The following is an 18,245-nucleotide window of genomic DNA, read 5'->3' as shown; positions in this document are numbered from 1 at the left end:
GTCACTCGCGAGCACAAGCCAGATAGCTGGGTGTCTTCCCGATGAAGACAGCCAGCTATTCGCCTGCTTCAGCTGCCCGCGGCTGGGATTCACAAAGTTAAGAGTCCCCCCACTCAGCCGGGACAACTGACCAACCAACAGGGCACTCAGTGAATGCTTGGGTCTTGGAAACTTGATCCRTAAGAAGTGCTCCAAAGAACAACACGGCGTGAGGGCCAAGCTTACGTTACCCAGTCACGCAGTAACACCAGCAACAGACCGGAAAACTGGAACCCCACATGGATCTGGACCCCATGAGATCGTCTAGCCCATCGCCGCCTCCTTGGGCTGCCCAGACTGCCCCATCTGCTAGCTTTTTCCCGAATGGCTCAAGGGAGGTGGAGGCCACAGCGTCCCTGCCCAGCCTAGTCCGGCACACAGTTGTCCAGCGCATCACAACGCTTTCTAAAACCAAAAATGAACCACCCAGTCGAGGCCTGTTACAACTCATCCCATATTGCACAGATAAGGGCAACAGATTTATTCCCTTCCTCCCCACCACCACCCTTGCACAGCACGAAACACCCTGCAAGTGCTGTTTCGTTAGGAACATTTATTCCTGCATTCCACAAAGCGGCAAACTACAAGGTGCTCATGGCAGGATGATTCAGGTTAGGTGCGATCTCTGCTTCACAACAAAGCTGTGAACTGGCTCTCAGAGTGCATTTTCTCTTGTTCTTCAGTTTCATATACAATCCCTAAGTACTGATTTTTCCAAATGCTGAGAGAGGAGGAAGAGCAGCAACTGATATATTTTATGTGCAAAAGCCAAAGGGAATTAAAAGGTATATTTTGAAAATAAGATATTTAATCTTACATTTGTAACATGAGTAGTCATCCCCAACAAGGTAGCAAGATATGCAAGAATAAAAAGCAACAGCTTATATGAAAATACTTTATATGAAAAGAGAAGAAAATAGCTTTTTTTTTGTGCTCACAAATAAGGAAACAAGTAATATTTCTGCTGACATCCAGGAGACAGCGTTTTACTCCTAGCTTTGTAGTACGTTTTCTGTGTGGAGCTGGACTAATCCCTTACTTGCAATGAAATCACAGTCCTGCTGAGGACAGTGACATCTCCGTAACTGAGCTAAACAGGGCTGAATTTCACTTGCTGCTTTTTGATGTCAAATACAAAAAGCAAAATATTACTCCAAGGAGCTGTGATGCTTCAGGTAGGTAACCTGAATGTCAAGAAATGCTAGTACACATATGTATTTTGCCTGCACAATTACTTGAAAAAAAATTGTTCTGTCAGAATTTGTTATATACCTAAAAACACAGCCCAAAATGTCACCTTTTAAAATAAAATAGTTTTCTGGCAAAAATGAAGACTGACATAAGACAAGAAATGTATGCTGAATATCTCCACTAAAGAAGCGAAAGAAGAACATTACATAGACTTACAATTTTTGATCTGCATAATCTACTTGCCCATCACTATGAAATTCTCTTTTCCTCTATATTCCAAGTCAACAAAGGAATCTCAAATGAATCTGAACTACTAAAAGATGCCATGGATTAAAAAACAAAACAAAATACAAAAAACAGCAGGTACATGTGATATCTCTCTTGAGGATGTATCTGGTTAGCTAGGAAATACTGCAATAAATTCAGAGGGAAGAACCACACGWGAGGGGACAGGAAAGGGATAGATTTTTTAAAAAATTAATTAAAATTTGTTTGGGAGATGACAATCTCCACAGCCCGCCTATTAAGCCATTCGGTACTAAAGACTGTACTTAATACAGTTTTTAAAATTCACTTTTGAAATTTGAAAGTAATTCCTACTTGTCTTGGGACTGTTGCAACATTAGTTTTGCCCAAGAGCAACCTTTTACTCACTGATTATACGGAATGCAAAAGGATACAAAAATAAATACAAGTAACTAAAATGAGGTAAAGGTATACAAATTGAAAAGTACTAAAAGCAAATAAAAAAAGATTTCTGAGAAAATACAAAAGCAGATGTGGAGAAGAAATAACACTGAAAAATCATTTCTTAAGAGGGAAATAGGTATGAGTTAGCTGCCTACTGAACTGGGTCAATGAAAATGATTAAGAAACAACTTCACAAATCAACGAAAAGCCACCTGAGGATGCCTGAGAAAGTGAAACCTACACAGGGCCACATAGTTCAGGTTTGTATGCTTCCAWTAGACATGTTCAATTTTTATTACTTCCTATTATTGCTATAAAGAAATGTTGTGCAACTAGCTTAATCRTATGCTTTTAAAAAATTCTTCTCATTACAGTCCTGTATTCAGATACCTTATATTTACACAAGTGTCTTACTGTACTGAAAATGATTCCCAGAAAGCCGTTGTTTCTGCTCTTCCTGTAACTGGCCTTGCTGGACAGCCCCGTTTTCTCTATCTGAGTTCACACATGCCTCAGAAAAAAGGTGCGTAAGTTGGACAAGCAAAAAAAGCACAAACAAAGGAGAATATGGCAGTGAAGCATGCTGTTTTATGCTCAAAGAAGTGGAAGCTGAAAAAGCCAGTCTCAGTGACACAGCAACAGCAGATAATTACACAACATGAATCTGCCCTCATGACAATGACTCTAATGAGACAGGCAATGGAATAAAAATCGATATTCTGTTTATATTAACATTACAGTCTCAAAGTTTRAAATTGCCACATAGCTTTCTTTAAAATAAAGAAATATAAAAATGACTGCGTTGCAGTATTTGCAAAGTACCTCTGCCAAACAAAGTTTACCAATAACATATCTCACCATAAAATTTGGAAAAGACAGAGCAATTACTTCATAGCTCAGTCAAAGGATATAATTATAGTGTTGTCACAAAATTATGTAGAAACAATGGGCTAATTAACATGTTGGCCATATAACAGAGATGAATTGGTAAAAGAGAAATTTTCTTCAGTAAACTCTACTGCTGAAGAAACAAAATTTGTCTCGTACTCTCAATCTGCAGAGACTGCATTCACTCTGACTACATGGCAGCACATAAAAGTAGGAAGACTCCTCTCAATTCCGTACATTTAGGGATATTAGGAAAAAGTAGAGTACAAAGGCAAGAAAGCATAACTGCCAGCTCTTAAGTGTGAATGCCTGATATTGTACAATTTGAAATATATTTCATAGTCCCCCTACAACCCAGCAATTTGTGGTTTTGCTAAGCGCTGTTTAAGTCACAATCACATATTCACATTCTGAAACTACTAAGCAATTCCTATAACAAATTTGTTTAAGGAAAAAAATAAAACTTCCATTGTTTCTATGACCCAGATATTTTGCATTTTATACATATATATAAATATAAATACATATTTATATTTATATATATTTTAGTAGTAGCAGTAGTAGTAGTAGTATTTAAAAGGTTATTTCTGTACTGCTTTAGCTCTGACAGAGTTGCTTGGGAAGGCAATTCAACCTCCCACTGCCTTCAGTGGGCTTCCTAGGCAGATCCTGATTAGGCAGGTTTTCATCTTGAGTACATTTCACAGTTTGTGAAAACAGATTAACAGACATACTTAACTATGACATYGGAGCTGAATTTAATGCATCCAAGTGTACTTTGGATAAATACTGAAAAAGAGGCAACATGTCAAAGTATGTACCTCAGATGTGCTTGCATTACTGCACTATGCAGAAATAAGATATTCGTTGGAATCAGTTCTCCAAGGTTTAAGTTTCTAATCTAACTGTGACCTGATTCTTAAGAGCAGTATAATGGTCATTTTGGCACTGACACACAAATCCCACAGTCCAGCTCTTTCTTAATTTAGAGCTTAATTTTCAAGTCAGAAAGATACACTGCAAGTTTCATAAACACTTTTTTCCTTAAACAGTAGATAGTTATGAATTAACCACTTATTAATACAATTAAGGAGCTCCAAAATACAGTGGAAACAGGCCTGTTAAATTTCTCTTTTATAATCTACTTTACAATATTTGGGACTTCAGAAACATATGCAGAGTTCACACTATCTGACAGCGTTAGGCAGGCATGTATTTATAAACTAAAATAGGACAAGGTCAGTATCCCAAGATTAAGGAAATATACGTATTAGCTATTATTCTGCTCTTTTGACTGGTAAGAGAGCCAGAGACAAAATGACAGGAAGGACTACTCTTCATTTAATCTATTTTGCTATTGATTTATGTATTACTAAGCATCACATAGCCATCTATAATATTAAAGTTCCAAATATTTTTTCTAGTATTACAGACATACCAAACTTCCTATTTGTAAAATATATCCTATAAATGTTATGATAAAGGAATTGTAGGTATTATCTTGGCATAGTGGAATTTAAACTATAAGTGACATTTCCCCCAAAAGTTTAAAAAGAAGCTGCTTATACTCAGTAACTACAGCAGTTTAATGATCTACCTCAGAACTCTGAGAACTAGTTCTTTTTCAGAGAACATAACTGAAACAACGAGAAACTCTCTCATTACAATCTTATGTTCTTGTTTTAATTAATATTAAAAAACTGGAGTTTCAATACAAAGATATTTAAGAAGCCATAACAAAAAACCATGCAGCCTTTCAAATAGTAAAAAGCTATTTATTAATCAGTCATACACATTAAAGACATCTCATTTGATTAACTACMAATTTACACAAGCCAAATGATTTATGAGATAAACAATAAGCCTGCATCATACAAAGATCAGTTTCCTACAGATCCAAGAAACTATTCTCAGACAACATGGGTGTACATGACCATGGTTGGACAAATACCTTTTTCCACAGATTACACACTCCAAGTGCACTTTCTTCTTCTGCCGTAAAGGTGCATGTTAAGTGTGCAATGCTTCCTGCCATAGCTGCTTTTGGATCCTACAAGTATTGGAGTAATTCTGTAATAATCAGTAATTCTCCTGCTTGCTTAGATGGGACCAGGACCGAGTTCCCTTTTAATTATGAAGCCAAATTTTAATAAATTGTCCAGCAAATAATTACACATCACTGGAAAATACTCTCATATTGCCAAATTATTTGTAACTATATATGTGCACACACATGCACTTTTTTATAAATATATATATATATATACACACACACACACAAACACACACAAAAAAACTATATATATACATACACACACACGTATATATTTATAAGAAATACAGTTATGTGGGGGGTTATTCGCATTATCCTTGACAACAACAACTATGGAAAAAAAAGCAATGCCCATGACTCAGCAAGGGACACAACTGCTTCCTTCTAACATCAAATTCAGCTGATACAGTTGGTTTCAAGGARGAAAAGTGACCTGGAGGTGTTTTCACTTGGATGAAATGCAACYAACACCAAGAGCAGCTTCTTGTGGGTAAGATGCTTTAATAACTAATTTCTTCCAAGGGAACATATGTTGGCACCTTATTACTGGATAAGTCTCTAAATTAAATCTACATTTTACCTCTACAAATGTTCATATTTATTGCAATCAAATATACTGTTTTTCACTCCCCTTCCTAAAAGAGTCGCCACGTCCTTAGTTGCAAATGGCAGGTTTTTTTCGAACCCAGACGGAGTTCAGTACTGGGTAAAATGATTCTCGAGTGGTCACTCTCCTGGTCACCTGATGGATTATAGCATATAAATAGTAAGTACTAACAGTATTATTAATTTATTACCAACAGCATTTGCTTCAGGCAACTAGCTTCTCCCCTTAGCTCTGCTAATACGCTCCAGTCCTGGCAATGTCCCCCCTGCTTGTGCCTGTCAGCACACTCTGGTTTTCAAAATTCTTGCCAGTTTGCATGATGGTGATTTGTCACGTGAATAACTGAATTAGGAGTATAGATGCAACCAACAAATCCTTGTACACCTCAAATAAATTAGTGAGATCAAATGTGAACTTAATTACCAGAGAGGGAAGAAGCTATACACAACATCTACTCAAAACTGGTTTGTCATTTCACTTCCACTGTAGCTCATACCCTCCTTTCACACTTCCCATTAAACAAATGCATACTACTGCTTTCTCTTCAAGAAGTAAGGACTACATTAGCTCAGTCAGCAGGGCTTTCCAGGTAAGGAACAGAATACCTTCCAAAAAAAAAAAAAGAGCATATAGTATCTTACCACGTGTCTGCTGCATAAAATGTTCATGCTCCCAGCAAAACTAATCAGAAGTTCTAATTATATGGATTGCTTCATTTTGCATCTGACTTGAGGGCAAACAAAAAAAGGACCTGAATACACATAATGAGGAACATAGTATATACAGTTCTGCTTTCAACAGCAACTTACATTCAAATTTCATTAGTCTGGTYGTTTTTATTCAGTAATAAGGAGCTGTAGCAATACTATAACAGTCACATGCTTCTGTCAAACTATGAGAAATTTGCATGGAAATAGGCAAGAATTTGGTTGTTGATCTGGCACACACTGAATGTGAGCTGCATTTAACTGAACAGACCTTGCAGACCAACTGCAAAGCTCTGCACACTTGCAAACATGGAGGTGTTTGGGCTGAACTTGTTAGTCAGCTCAGCTCGCGCATGTCCTCCCCAGTCTGTGGCGTCCCCTCCCAGAGGCGCAGCGTGWCCTATCCTCCTTGCAGTATTCGGCCTAGTGCCCAGCGTACTCCTGCACTTCACCTTCCCAACCTCCAACTGCTGCTCCGAATAAAAACCAAAACGAATCTTAATATTGTGGTACTTACATTGTTCCTATGCTTATTTGAAACTACCACAGTCTTTAAAATTCACAACATTATCATGCTGGAAATGCCCAGAAGTAGGGAAACATTTCCAGTTTAGCACAAGGATATAGCTGTATGACTCCTATTAACATTAGCATGAACTACAAGGCAGTGATAGTGCTGGAAAGCTACTCCAGTATCTGTTGTAAGATACAAAGCTGGCTGCATTTTAGTTCAAAGCTTTGCTTCTCAAAGAATCTTTATTCCAAAATAGAGTATCTTCTACTTGAGAATACATTCTGACTTTATATTTAATATATATTTATCAAGCATATCCTTCTACTGCATTAAAACTTTTATATGAAGGTTATCAGAAAACATAACAAATCTGAAATCTTTTCTTTGCATCGTTTATGTAAGAATTGAAATCCTAGAGAATTTTTTTCTAACCTCTATGCTCTGTCACCATCTGAGGTATCTGAGACAGCTGCTGTGCATTCATACAAGAGCAAAAATCATTCCTGAGTAAGCAATAAAACTAGTTGGAGGAGTAAGCTACTAGAGTAGCTTAGGAGAAGTTTTCCTTGATTTAACAGAGATTATTACAATGTAGTATTCARTCCTATAGAAACACTCATTGATGTGATTTACTTTGAATCTGTGAGCAATCTTATCAGCCTCCAGGGAAAACATATACATAAGTGTATTCAGACATCAAGTAAAAGCTCCACATTAGTCAACAGAAATAAAATGAATAATAAAAATTGTAAGACTATACTATATTTTAGGAAAGAAGCGACAATGTCTTTGAGACTATTTTTAATCAACGATTGCTATAACTTATTGTTTTGGTTGTTCATGGTGCATTACACGAGATTYATGTAACTAACAATAACCATGAAAAACAATTCACTAACCACCATGGTTCTGATTACCTTATCCTGCACAGTCAGACAAAAAGAAATACCCAAGAATGATGTAGCGAATTATGAAGGGACTTCTAAGCTGCAGTAAGACTCTATTCTCATCATTAAAGATAACACAGAGCTACAGTTAATCCCAAATAACCTCCAGTATCACTGTAACATGCACAAGGTTTAAGGCTCTCTTTCTTCCACAGCTACTGAGGGAAAGGAGACAGCAACACCACCCTCTTCGGCAACCCTGTAAACATTAACAACGCAGCAAGATTTCAGCTCGGCCATTCAGACCTTCAATGATTTTTGTTCTCAGGTTATGGATCTGGCTGTAAAACTCACTATCTTGGTAACTTTCTATTTATAGCTGCTGTAAGGCTGTGCTAAACTATTTTTTGAGCACCCATCTTTCATGGAATAATCAAGAAATTTTTCTTAAACTGAACCAATGCAACCACGAGATTCCCCCCTTACATCCTTGCGCTCCTAATGGTCTTACTTTGTAAGAACTGCTGTACCACTCTTTTGGTTCCTTGCCCCTCAGACACACATATTTGCTGATTCTTTCATTCATTTGTTCTGATTAAGCTGGCCCATAGTAGCAGCATTGCCTCTTTTGTGGGCAAGAGTAAGTGAACTGTGTCCTTTTTGCTTGCTCTTTATGCAGCCTCTTTTTTGTACTCAGCAGGTGCCAAAATCACAAAACGCACAACTGTCAATATCTTCTTACAGAAGAACTCGCTCTCTGTGAATTCATGCAATGTATAAATTGGTCACTTTCCCTAAAGTGCCAGCTAGAACAGAATGAAARTACCAACCTTAACATATCAGAGGACCACACATAGGGACCACAGTTTTTAGAGAATTTCTGATTATGCCCTTGTTATTAGAGTTACTTTAAATTATCACCATTTTTAAACTAGCCAAAAGAATAACTGTAAGAATGATGCCATATGAACACCCAATACAAAAAAGCACTCAAACGCATTTACACCAGAGGTGCCACTCACGTGCTTGGAGCTAAATCCGCAGGCACTGCAGCTTTGTGTCTATTTTCTTCCTAAGAGCAGCCGCTGAAGAGCAGGCGGGTGCTCGGTGGAGCGGGGTGCCCACGTGCACCAGGACCTCAGTCCGGCTGGCAGCCGAGCAATCTTACCGAACCTTACAAACTCTCCCGCAGCGTTTCAGTTCACGTTCTTCCCGTCTCCCTATGCTTTTAGGAAGGCCTGCATATTACCCAAAACATTYGTTATCACTATCTGCCTCCACTATTTTTATCAACTTCTCCACAGCATTTCTCACCTGAAGATTATCCTCTATCCTCTACTGGAATTCTCCTAGGTACACTTCCTTTTTCTTTACGTACCGGTGCCAGAGACCAAGATTGAACCACACAATAAAGGAATCCTGGAAAAAGCTCAGAGGATTACCTTCTTCCTTATAGCCTCAYTCTTATTTTTAAAAACTCACTTTAAAAATACTGAATGAAGTTAAATATTTTGGCTCTTATACAAAATTTTTAAGAAGTATGGAATATTTGAGAACAGTTTTGGAAAAGATTTAACAAAAACAAAGCAAGTATGATACATACTGTGATGGGAGACTGAATACTTCAAAGTAACAGAAAATAAAAAACCCCAAAGCAGCAATTCTGCCAATATCATGCAGAAAATGAATGAAAAAAAAAAATCTTGTACTTTAGCTGCCACTATTAGCCATATTAAACTAGAAGAAAGGAACAGAACTGCATCTATTTTTCAGAAAAAAAGCCCACAACATTAAAGATTCATTTACAGAATATATTTGCACATAAATATAGGGGCCCAATAAAATGCTGATAGTAGTAGGGACTACATTTTCCCAGGGAATTTCTTCAAAGCAGGCTGAAAAGCTGAGTCATAAAAGCAAGTGTCTGCACCCACAAAAGAACATTTTAAGGGTTACACATTGAAAAACTGAAAAGCACAGCATTATGTTATTAATATCACTGATTCACTACCTTTTATTTTTCACTGCTTATGAAAAGAGTCACAAAGTCATTTTAAGTTTTGCCTACATACAAAGCACTGAAGGAGCTCTCTATATAAATTATGTATCGAAAAGACCACTTAAAGCTAATTACACACAGTCAAGAATGCTGTTTAGTCTCCCACTGCACTGGAAGGAGCATTTTTCATTTGGATTTTTTTTCAGTTTCAGAGAGTTACAAAAAAAACAGAATACTACAGTTTATTTCTTCTCATACATAAACCATGCTGTGTTTATCAGTACCTATGGCTGAGAGGACCTTTCTTCCATGGAAACTGAATGGCACAAGAAACACTGAAACAGCAAGTGTAAATCCAGACTGGAAGCACATATATCATTAGAGATCAGCAACGAGAAACAGGGAATGCATGCATTTTTTGATGCATACTCATACCGTCAGCTCAACAGCAGTAGGCCATTATACCCAAATTTGTGTAAGCCAAATAAGGCAAACAGTAGAATACCAACTGTCTTGTTTGCATGCATGCACACACAAATACAGGCATATGTATTTTTTATGGTGAATCCAGGCCTAATTACTGTTGCCTTCAGCTTGGCAGTCTCCTTGGAAAACTTGACAGATCTGCTTGGTTCCTTGAGATCCCAAAGCTTTAAAAACTCTATGGTACCCATGGGAAAAAAATGGAATTTAAAGGCTTTAGAAAACGCTGGTGTATCTCAACCCAATTAATACAGCAAACTTCATTTTCTTCTACAGCAATTTACTTTCATTTAAAAGAAATGCATATCTCCTTGAAAACTGTGCGTAGGTGTACTGTAGCAAAGAATGTTATTGTAATGCTGAAAGCTAAAGTGATTTTAAAATTGTACTCCTGAATATGCTTTTCTAGGTCTAGATTTCCTTGTTCCAAAGTGATCCTTAACCCATTTCAGACATGAGCTTCAAAAAGGTACTCACAAATAAAAGAAATTTAAAGGAAGATTCATTTGGACCTTTTTTCCCCTTGCATTCTGATAAATGATAAATAAGACCCCTCAGCACAGGCAACTGCCTTCCAAAGTAATGATCCYGAGTTGAAGAGGGAGGTGGGGAAGGTGGCAGCCTCACAGGCTCCAGCCTTCACCACAACCGCAGCAGCTCAGAAGAGCCACAGGACATCCCTGTATCTGAAGAAATTTGGAGTTAAAAGAGCACTAAAACATAAGTGTGTAGAGCTCTGCAGAACTGAGCTTACAGCATCTGATTACTTTCCCTTTTTTAGAAGGAAAAATTCTCATTAACTTCACTGGAAGCAGAATTGGGCCCAGAGCCCAAAAATGGATTGGGTTCTTACTCACTTTTAAAAAGCCAGACAAACTTGCACCGAAGCCAGTAACAAAACACAAATATGCAGAGCTACTTAAGCCAGTGCAAGCTGGACCAGGGCTTCAAATCCAAGCTACAGTGACCTCCTGAGCTCAAGAACTGGCTTGGGTTAAAAACTGGACTGAGTACTGTGCTCTTTGCTAGTGTGAATCGCAATTTATATCACTTGGATTCTCATGCATATTTAAGCATAGGGATAATTCCACACTTGTATATTATGTAATGCAAAAAGTATAATCTTTTTTTTTTATATATATATATATATAAAATAATATATATATATATACACACACACACTTATATAAAAGTACTGCACTTTCAATATGTATGTACATGTTGAGAATAAGTTAACACACCATCAACTGAACTTCCCATAGGGGCTTTTTGCGACCTTAAAAATAGCCACAGAAGTCAGGAAATATTATTTAAAATGTTTTCAATATTTTATTTTTCCTTCTAAGAAATACCTGATCTAAGTTCAACCCAAACACATATTTTGCTTTGCCAGATGATCCGTGACTGTCTCAGGACTTCTTACATTGTTATCATCACTAAGCTTAAACAGGGCTGCTAAGTCTATTAATCTTCTGAAACACAAAGTCTGAAACCGTAGAAAACATCTTACTACAGATATATAAAATGTGGTATAGTGAGATAAGGGAAAAATTCAGTATGTGCTCTGTTAATATTTTTCTATATAATTGCAAGCAAAACTGATACACTTTTCCTAAGAACCAACTCTAAATGTAATGCTAATGGCAAGTACGTAATTGAAAAAAAATCCTTTTACAAAAAAAAACTTCTTACAATGGTAGACAGTAAGGTACATTTCTTACAGAAACATCTTGAACATACTTAGAAATTTAAATTGCCACCTGTAAATTCAAACAAAGAATTAAGAAAATAGGTCAAATATAGCAGGGGTAGCAATCAAGTACTACGTCAACKATCACTTTCTAAAATGTAAAGTGACACGTAACACTGATTTTAATATCTCAAGTACTTATTTCTTTGTATTGTKCTGCAATTAGTTCTGATTCAGCTACCAATACATACAGCCTGCATATTTATGTCCCAAAAATATACTTTATAGAAACAGTTTCTGACAAATTCGCCAAAATGTAAGGTCCTCGCAGGAACACACACAACTCTGCACTTTCTGAAACAACCTCATATTACTCCCACAAAGGCTCAAACTTGTTCTAYGCCAAGACCTCTTTGCAGCAGAGAAGCCCTTGCTGGTAGAGYAGGGAAGCAGGAGAGTACCATCCCCCATGAACCACACTCAACAACTGCCACTTACATATTTGGTTTATTAAAAAAAAAAAAAAAGCTTTTGAGAATGTAATACTTGCAACCAATTTTGGTTCAATCAGTCCCAGCTTTCTTCATTTCTCTATAAAATCCATAGATTCAAACTTGCATTACCTCTAAGCATACTAAAACTATTTAGCATCTCAGTGACATAAGTATGGTTTTTAATCTTATAAATTGCTGCTGATATTTCTAAATCATATCAAATAGCAATCATCCCACTGAAAATTCAAACTGCAATTAGAAACTAAATGCTATTTTTTGTGCTTCAGATTTAATGAAAACTAACAGATTACATCTGTTGCAAACTATTATTTTTTTTCTTTATAGAACATTAGCAAGAGTTTTCCAAGCTATCTAAAATAAAGTTGTTTTGGAGGACAGTATTCTTTTATTGCAATGTAATGTATACACTTAATTTGCAACATGGAATATTTCACAACGTAGCAGCAGACAGTACATAGACATTTAAAAAATTAATTGATCCCAGAGGAAAAGCAATTCCCCTGATACATAKCTGGCTTTCATTTTGAAGTCAGCATATACCAAATCCTTACATGGTCATACAAACAGACCAAAGACTCACAAAATAYACAGAGATAACCCATGTACACTGATCAGCATCAGCTTGTGCAGTGGCCACCCCAGAGCAGCTGCTGCTGTTACTGCCTTCTTGCTTCTATGGAAGTTACGGAAGATATTTCAGATCACATCCATGGCAGAACAGACTCCAAACGTCACAGAGCATAGCAATAAAAAAGCACGCACATGTTTATTCTTCTGGTAAATAGTTATGGCCTAGTAGGAAGGAACTGTTGTTTACTTTGCTGCATTACTTAGGGAAACTAAGTTTACAATATATAATTGTTAATAAAAGCCACAGGCAACTGCTCTGGTCCCCAAGAAACACAAATAGTGAAGACCAAAAGCTTGTGCAGCCGGCCACAGAAAAACCACTCAGCCTCTGCCTGCCTCTCTGCCCCATGCACAGGATGGATACAAATTCACAGATCTGAACACAGCTGACTCTTGCTAGGGGAAAAAAGATCAGAACCAAGGCCAGGTTTTAGGAAGCAGATTTCATACTTTACAGCTGTTATGTATATAAAACACATTAATAAAAAACCCTGGATTTACACATCTGAGTTTCGCTCACACTTTAACAGATTTCTGAGCCCTGCCGCAGTACCTGTGCACATAGGGTTATTATTCCACTGCTTACAAGAGAAAGACGTTATAAAACCAGATCATTTTAGACAAGATCTGATCTTTGACGTTAGTGTCCTTTCTAGTTCATACTGCAAAACAGCCATAAAAATATACAAAATATATCCACAGTAAAATTCTTCCTTGATAGGAGTAGTTGAAAGGATTTTCCAATAAATATTCAGAGTTACAGTAGTTACCTTCAGTATAGAACCCCCTCACACATACACAGACACAAAATTGTGACAACAAAAGAGAATAAAATCTTTTTCGCAATTTTATCTTAATGAACTGATCTTTCTTAACAGCAAAATTCCTTTAGCTCTTTCTATAGCAGTTTCATTTAAAATGTACACAAGGCAATGGAAAACACATACTAACCCTCTAAAGGAAATGAGTATTTACYGCAATGTGTCTTTTACAATCCAATRAATGCAACTTTCTCAGTGTTAGCTCTGTTAGGAACTGTATACATAAACTACAACTACCATTTTTCTACGTAACAGTCATCCAACTATTCTGGTCATCAAGAGGTATTAAGGCTTATCCTAACTACAGGCATGGCTGTATAGTTACCAGCTCTGCATTAAATCTGAAGTAGAATAATTGAAAGGAACAAAAAAATAAAAATAGAGGAGAGAGTGTATGTTTTAATCTGAACTGGCTATGAGATCCTCATCTGTAATAAATGTTTAAGAACCTTTACTCTGACCGCATAGTCAACTCTGGACAATAAGATGAAAAATTATCTGTCTTTAGCAGTCTCTTGCTTCTGGGCTACTAAAATAATGCCCTGTGGAAGAAGATCATTTTGATTGTTTGATGTTTGCTTCAAGAGTTTGATGTGACCTCATTTAATGTGCGTCACTATCTCCTATAGTCCAAATTTGTTCTCCCAGTTTCCAGTTTCCATAGGTTTTAAGTTCAGGGAAATCATGCTTGCACCTGAAGCACTGATGCAACTAAGAACAGGCTGCAGGATCTCACGTGTGTCATCGCCTAACACCAGCATGCGTGCAGCGAACTACAATGGGGATTCTTTCAAAAAGCATCTTTCCTGCTTATGAAATTTTGGAAAGTAACATTTTCAGGGTTCACAAGACATTCAAACTGGAAAGCCCCAAATATCCTCCATAAAAAAAAAAAAAAAAAAAAAAAAGTTTTAAAAGGAAGCAACAGAAGTACCTGTTCCTTTCAACTGCTTGCCAATATGTGAGGCTTGTGATGGAGCAGTCCAAAGCGTTACCTTATTCAATCCTAGGCCCCTCTTATAGCAAACAGAATAAACTGTAATCTCAGTAATTATTACTTAGCATATACCATTAAATGATGAATAAAATCTGAAACWTAATGAAGTAAGAGTACTAGAATTCATGAGATAGAATAATGCAAAATAAAATTAATCTCTGTCCAAAATTGAAAATAAATGTCTCAATTTTTTAAGGCTTGAAACAGCTTAGTTCACATTCATTTCATTTTAATTATATTGTTTAAAATTTCCACAGCACAACGAACTAGAAGCAAAAACAGTAGTTACAACAACAACAAAAAAAAAACACAAAAAACACTAAATATTTTCGACCCAATTTCCAAATCTGACACTATAAGTACCTCCTGCTAATCTAAGACCTAACACCTCCCCATTGCCTCTGCTTGGCATGTAAAACTCCCTAAAAAGCAACCAGAGTTGTATGCCTGTAACTGACAGTGTAATGCAACACTGAACATTACCCATGCAGCGGCACTGTAAAAGTGCCCATTGTGTGACTGGCTATATGTAATGGTAAAGTGCTTCATGCAATTACACGATAGCCTACTAAATTCCTATTTGAATATTTTTCTTAGAATTGTATTTTCAAGAACTCCTAAGCCTCATCAGTATGAATCGTGTTGAAAGCCCACGTTTTCACATTGAACAACACTGCATTGACTGCAATGGTTCAATTAAAGAACATCTCTTTTGGTCCTACTTACCTACAGAGCAACCTTTGAATAAAACTACTGTGAATAATGATTACGATGACTTCTGAGAAATTTTATATTAAAATTTTCTACTTCTACTAATTAAATTGGTTAGTTGGTGCTGTATGCAATATTAACTTGTTAAATTAACAGATTCAAAAATCTAACATTTTCTATCACAAGGCTGGGGAATGTGGATAAATCCATGTAGGAGGATATGAACCATAGAAGGTGATCAGATACATGTGAACTACTTTTTTCCATGTTTGCAAAACAACTTGCAAACTCCAAAAGCACAAAGTCCTCACCTGTCTAGCACATGGCATAGCTATGCTTCACAGTACTGAGAAATTGAGCAAAAAGGAGAATTGTGAGGGTAAATTAAAAAACAAACAAACAAAAAACACCRCACCACTATGAAGGAAAGCTCTTGCCATTACACGGAAACACTAGCACAGTGAAGGGAATATATGGAAATGTAGCCTCCGTTGCAGCTGATGGAACATTTACAGGACAGCTCTTACATTGTTTTACGACTGAAGTGAATTACAAGTTACTCACATAATGCCCCAATTTTGCCCACTGACTCATCTGCCTCACAGTACAACTAAGCATTCTTAGACTCACCTCCCTTCCTGCCACTGAAAGCATATTTAATCTAATGATGGTGTTAACCAAATGAGATAATAAATAAAATATGTCACTTGGACGAAGAAATTTCTTGTCTAGGTATCTTCCCACAGTAGCCCAAGTAAATAATAATTGCAGAATCTTTTTTTTTCCTTTTTAAGAAGTCATGTAAAATAGGCAGACTCCACAGTTACAACTAATTCACTGCACATACCACGAGAGACTACATCTTTTCTAAAATTTTCTCAAGTCTAGAGATAAAAATTAGAAATGTTGAGTCACTACCATCACTTTTTAATTAAATATATCTTACATTAAAACTAAGTATAAAGAAGAAATTTGGTTGCACAAGCCCCCTATCCTTTAAATCCAGGAAAGTCCAACTACGTTTTGTTCTCATTTATGCTAGATCTGTCACGAGTTGAAAAAAGCAGGGTAATTCAGGCTTCAAATGGCCAAAGCATGTGCTGCACAGAGCAGAGAGCTCCAGCCGATGTCTGGCCTGCACCAAGGCTCATGTCCCCTCCAAACAAGTCACGGGGCACTCCAGCAGCTCCCCGAGCCAACCCATGCTCTTTCCAAAAGAAGCGCAATTCTAGACGTTTTTGGTTTTAGCACCACTATGTCCTGGCTTTGCAAACACTGGACTTGGGAGCTTGGTAACGGATTTCAACAAAACTCCGAATGCTTTCCAAGTGCACAGCCTCTTTCTCCTTTATCTGCAGAGAAATTGTCAAAATATCGCAGTACAGCAGCACATCTGGCCGTGGTCAGCACCAGCCAGCAGCACAAATGCCTTTGTGGCTGCGCTGCTACATCCTCCAAACTACACCGCTCCTGTCACCTCGAGAACAGGACAGAAGAGAAAGGGAAATCAACTGTCATTTTTTTTAAAGTACATACATTTCAAGAAATGCCCAACTACTTAGGCTCTTACCTTCAAACGTTCCCTGAAGTAATGAGTATCATTGGTAAATTATTCATTATGCAAATTATTTCCTTGTTGTCACTTTGGAACGTGTTGTAATTTMATTAGAACCTCTTTCCCCATAGTACTAGAGAGGATATAGTCCAGTTATTTATCATTTTATGTTTTATTATTCATTATTTTATATACTTCTCCCACACCTATTACATCTTCACATTTCTCTGTTAATTAAACAGACTTTTACTATCTTTACTTATTTCTTTGTCATCTGTGTCCTTCTGTTGCTGCTGTATGTTTTAGAGCACGTATTTTTCTAAAAGTAACATTCACATTTTATACATATGGCATTCCAACATTCTTCCATTTCATTACACAGACACCTTAACAAAGCAGTTTTTGTTTGTGGCAACTAGGTGAAAGCAAAGATCCGAATTTAAGAACTTTCTCCCCGAAGAGCTCTATTTCCACTACTTTCCCCAAAACAGTTAATCTAGAAACTCCTGAAATGGGTAAGTAACACATGCAGCATTTATCACACAAACAGGATTTATCAAGACAATGTTTTGCTCAATATTGTGATATTCACGCACCTARACTTGTGATGCCCTTTTGATGCCTTCTTTAAAAGTCTAACCTAAACGCTTGTGCCAGATKGAGGATCTGCATCTTCCCTGTACTCCTGATTTTCAAGACAACGCAAACAGCACAGACTCGACCGGTAACCTGGGAATAAGCACAGGCTTTTACCACACAGAACTGTGGTGCTTTCACGCTGTTCTCAGACACCTTCTTGTTGATTACTTCATCTCTAATCCTGTATCTGTCCAATTTCTTTAGGGTTACCTCACGAGCCATCACAGGCGGTTTAGGTGTCCCCCCCCAATCTTAAAAACACTGAAAAATATCAAATCCTTTTTCTACTACTACTTCACGGACAACAGATGAGAAAACCGCTAACCGGCGGACGCTGAAGTCTCCGGCAAAGGCACCGCGGGGCCTGCAGACCCGTCCGCGGGACGGGGCGGGGAGCGCCAGGCACAGCGGGGCGGGGAAGCGGGAAAGCCCCCCAGCCCCGGCCGCCCGCCGGTAAACGTGCGTGTCTGCGCTGCCCTCCAGGCGCCGGCGTGAGGCGGCTGACACGAGCACCGCCCGCGCCGACCCACCGAGGCTTCCAGCGGGCCTGGCACGAGCGTCACCGGCGGGGCCGGGCCCGGGGCCCCTCGGCGCGCCCGGCAGCACAGGCCCCCGCAGCTCCGCGGGCC

General features: G+C 37.8%; 1 protein-coding gene and 1 long non-coding RNA gene across 2 annotated transcripts in view; both read right to left on the bottom strand.

The window, feature by feature from the left end:
* MBNL1 (muscleblind like splicing regulator 1) overlaps window positions 1-17,744 on the bottom strand; it is a 115,367-nt gene extending 97,623 nt beyond the window's left edge. The window contains exon 1 of the mRNA XM_085302859.1: window positions 17,574-17,744. The gene's annotated coding sequence lies outside the window, so the exon portion shown is untranslated. The remainder of the gene's footprint in view (window positions 1-17,573) is intronic.
* LOC146597060 (uncharacterized) lies at window positions 4,563-7,008 on the bottom strand. Its single transcript, XR_014895577.1, has 2 exons — window positions 6,110-7,008; window positions 4,563-5,603 (listed from the first exon to the last, which is right to left on the bottom strand). It is a non-coding gene; the product is annotated as an uncharacterized LOC146597060 (long non-coding RNA).
* Window positions 17,745-18,245: the final 501 nt, after the last annotated feature.

This window comes from Rhea americana, unplaced genomic scaffold (assembly GCF_003343005.1).
Source record: "Rhea americana isolate MKP2758 unplaced genomic scaffold, rheAme1 scaffold_193, whole genome shotgun sequence".
Lineage (NCBI taxonomy): Eukaryota > Metazoa > Chordata > Aves > Rheiformes > Rheidae > Rhea > Rhea americana.
The sequence above is the reverse complement of the archived record's forward strand: the minus strand, read 5'-3'. Positions and strand labels throughout refer to the sequence as shown.